Genomic DNA, 4,181 nt, shown 5'->3' on the forward strand with positions numbered 1-4,181 from the left:
CTCCGCTCCCGGGAGCCGCGATGGGAGCCGCCGAGGGTCGAAAGGGCAGAAATCGCGCCTTGGCCGGGAGGAGGCGCGCCCCGCGGGACCGCCGTCACCGGAACACTAGTACCTGACGCACCTCGGCGCCTCTGCCCTCTCCCGCCGCAACCTTCCCAGCCGTGCCCTGGCCTTCCTCCTCTTTGTCCCCGCACGCTCTCCGTCCCCCTCTCTGCGCGCCCGCAGAGAGCCCTTCCTTTAAGGATTGCAACTATCCTCCTTTCTTCAGGCATAATGGTCGACAGGCCTCTCTTCCCCTGACGCGCTCTGGGTGTCCCCTGGTACCTTATTTCGGAGTGCGGCCCTCAGCATCTGCATCCTCTGGGAACCTGTCAGAAATGCACCACCTCAGATCTGCTGAATCAGTAGCTGCATTTTAACAAGATCTCCAGGTGATTCCTACACGTGGAGTTGACCCTGCCATCTAAGATGTTTCCTGTTCCTATGGGCCACCTCAATTCGCACCCAAACAAGCTTTTCGCCATATTTAAGGAGACATTCCGAAGTTGCCAATTTCCCATCCCTGCAACCTAGGGGGGGAAATGGACTCAACGCGGTAAATAAGCCACCTCCAGGTCGAAGTCAGTTATCTTAACAAACACCAGAGACACTAAAACCTCCCCTCTCTTCCCTCGCCTAAGCTAAACAGTACTCGGGATACAGTGCTACAATGGCTGTGGTAACGTAGAGCTAAGCTTTTGTGCCCACATGCCGCAGGAAGGGATAATGGATGGATGGAAGAATATTACTTGATGCATAAAAGCTGAACTTCTTCATAGGATGGCTTTGAAAGCCCTTCACGAGCTTGTCTCTACTTACCCCTCCAGTCCTAGCTCAAACTAATTTGGTTCCTTTACCCTTCCCTGGATGCCCTTCATCTTTCTCTCTGATGATCTTTAATCCAGACGTGGGAGTCAGCTCAAATCCCGCCAGCTCCGAGTACTCTCCCACCACTGCACTAATATCACACACACACACACACACACACACACACACACACACACACACACACACACTGAATCGTATTTTGCACCCTTATGTTACCTTCTATTGCTAGGGGTGTTGAAACAGGTGACCTTGCAATGCTAGGTATTTTTCAACATGTTATGTTCTGGTTTGTGAATTAATTACAAACACCTTAGGACCTTGGAGACCTAGATCAACATCACCTGGAGACTTGTGCGAGCTCAGCATTCTCCAGCTCCATCACAGATCTACTGCATTAGAAACTTTAGGGGGAAAGCCTAACAATCTGTTTTCACAAGGCTTCCGGGTGATTCTAATACACACCCAAGTTTTAGAACTACTGACCTGGAATATTGTCTTCTACCCTCAAAGGAACTCAATGGTAGGGATTGATTTGACTCACTTTCACCCTCTCCTGAAAGGAAGAAAAGAAAGACAAAGAGAGAAAAAGAAAGAAAGACATGAAAGGAGAGAAGTAGCAGCAAAAACATTCTCCAAATCATGAGGCTCTTAGCACGGGCACTTAAGAAATATAATCAAAGGGTTATCTATCCCTTACACTGAAGCTCAAGTCATAAACATGACCGTATCATATTGCAACCCATATTATTGACTCTTGTGTTATAATGAGACGATAAGGGAGATACGGCATCACGTAATCATTTTGAGGAGCTTTTCTATTTCCTATAAGAATGGGGATAGGATACATGTCATACACTATATTCTCCCTCCAGAATTGTAGTCTACTTCATCCTTCCTATGACTCATTGAAACATGATTATTAATCAAACTAATATTTATCTGGGAATTGAAAAACCAGACAAGAACAAGCAGCATTACTGCCACTGCCAACTTAGCTCCTCAACAAAGGCACAGGCAGGGCATTTATATGATAAACTCAGCCAACTACTGTGCTTCTGTGCCGTGACTGGGGAGGACTGGATTTGACTGCAATTTCCAAAAGTCAGTGCAAGTGCAGTCCAGAGTTTAATCAACACTGGCTAATAGCCCTTGGCAGCTTTGGGTGGATGGCGTTCTCCACCTGCCCAGCTGGGTACCATGCCCTAAGCACCCACATTTGATGCACATTCATGATTTCTTGGTTGCTTATAGTCATCTCCCCCATCTGTTTGAGTGGCAGAGTGCCCATTCCAGAATAGTCTAATATTCAAATAGTTGTTCTTAACCTCTTTCGGGTTACACATCTCTTTGAGCATCTAACGAAAGCTATGGACCCTCTTCCCAACAAACTGTGATGCACACCCCCATAATTATATAAACATGTACATATATATTTATAAATAAAGTTTCAGAAGCTGCCCTACTCTCCAATACCTCCAGAGGACCATAGTGAAGTCACAAAAACCAGGTTAAGAATTTGCTTTAGAGTACAGAGAGTAAGTAAAATAAGTAGGTCTTTTTTTTTTTTTTCAAATGTCAAAGGTAACTCTAAAAACCACCATGTGCTTAGGAGATAGAACAAAAGCAATGCTACGCAGGGTTACAAGCAAAGTGCTATGGGAATGCTAAAGAAGCAGCTAGCAGTGTCAACAGAGTGGTACAGGAGTGCTTCATGGAGAAAGTTCTTTAATCAAGCAAATAAGAATAGGATTTCGACCAGGACAAAGGGTCCCTCCAGAATAAGGGAAAGTGTACACAAAGGCATGGAGATGCGAAAGTCCAGCGGTCCAGCTGGTGTGGCTCAAATGTAAAATGCATGGAAAGACAGAGAAGAGAATGGAAAGATAGAACAGAGTCAGATCATGGTGAGCTTTCAATTCAATGCTATTTCCAATGAGAAGCCAATAAACTTTTGGAGTAAGAGAACCTGAACCAACTTTATTCATGAGTGCCTGGCATCATCAAAATGCAGAGTGGTAGAACATTTGAAAAAGTTCTGCATATCCCAAACTGGAACCTATTGGTGAATCCACATGGTTCCCCTCAACTTTTTAGGGTCGTCTGATGTTTGTTCTGTTAAGTTAAATTAAGATGAACTCAAACGTCTTAGAGTTAGTTAAGCGCCAGTGTGAAAACAGATCCTGGTGGATGTCCAGTGAATTTAGAATCCAGGACGCTGCAAGAGTTAAAATGTATTTGGAACTGAAAGAATGAAAATCAACTTGGCCTGACAAGAGAGAAGCAACCCAGCCACTAATTAGGCTGGAAGGAGAGGCACAGGTAAAGCCAGCTGCAACGTTAATAGTAAACAGTTTCTGCCAAGGTCATGTGGCAGATGTAAATTACTATAATGACCCCCTCTTTGGGTGATTACTGACCAGTGATACCCCAGACCACTTGCTATTTTCGTTTATTAGTAGGGAACCCAATTTCTTGGCCACCTTCACCTCATGATAGCACCCAATCTCTAATTAATTCCCTCTTTTGTAATCCCACCTCAAAACAAAAACCAATCCCAAACTGATCCCTGCTTCCCTTAGACCATCTTCAAAATCCTCCAGTGAAAACCCATTGACATTGAGCTCGCTCCTCCTACTTGTCTAGTGGCACTTCTTTGAAGTGCCCTCCCTCCTGGAAAGGCAAGGAAGCTGCTCTTTGTCAGGCTACAGGCTTCTTCCTGGTTCTGTCTCAGCAATCCACTTGATAATGAAAGCTGTCCATTGTCAGGAGTCAAGTCAGGGCTCTTCAGGGAAGAGGTCTCCTTTTCTGTGTCAATAGCACAATAAAGTAGTTGCCATTCTCGGCGACAAGACTCAGCAGTTTCACACATGGGTTCTTCCAACAGAAGGGGAAGCGATGCTTTGAGTGGGTCACCCTGATCCCTCATCTTTTGAGGAAACATGGGTTAAGGAGGAAAGCAGAAGGAAAATGTGCTATTAAAGACCATTTTTGTGAGTAGTGTTTTTTTGGGTTTTGCTGGTGGTGGTGGTGGGGTTTTTTTTGTTTTGTTTTTTTGTTTTTTTAAAACAGCTTAAGTAACTGGGCTTAACAGAAATCTAAGAGAGAAGTAAAACGGGTCTAGAAAGGTGATGAAAAGTTCTGCCCTAGTTTCATGTAAAGCACATATTACAAATAGGGTAATTTTGATGATGTTGACCTCACTGCATGAAGGAGAGAGACTGAGGTTTTCATTGAGAGATTTTATTATAAAGACAAAAGAGGGGCGCCTGAGTGGCTCAGTCGTTAAGCATCTGACTTTAGCTCAGGTGACGACC

At 44.7% G+C, this 4,181-nt stretch overlaps 1 protein-coding gene across 1 annotated transcript in view; it reads right to left on the reverse strand.

Annotated features, from left to right (window-relative positions):
• ZDHHC21 (zDHHC palmitoyltransferase 21) overlaps positions 1-346 on the reverse strand; it is an 82,528-nt gene extending 82,182 nt beyond the window's left edge. Inside the window, exon 1 of the mRNA XM_077765037.1 lies at positions 325-346. The gene's annotated coding sequence lies outside the window, so the exon portion shown is untranslated. The remainder of the gene's footprint in view (positions 1-324) is intronic.
• Positions 347-4,181: the final 3,835 nt, after the last annotated feature.

Source organism: Crocuta crocuta, unplaced genomic scaffold, assembly GCF_008692635.1.
Source record: "Crocuta crocuta isolate KB4526 unplaced genomic scaffold, BGI_CrCroc_1.0 scaffold687, whole genome shotgun sequence".
Taxonomy (NCBI): domain Eukaryota; kingdom Metazoa; phylum Chordata; class Mammalia; order Carnivora; family Hyaenidae; genus Crocuta; species Crocuta crocuta.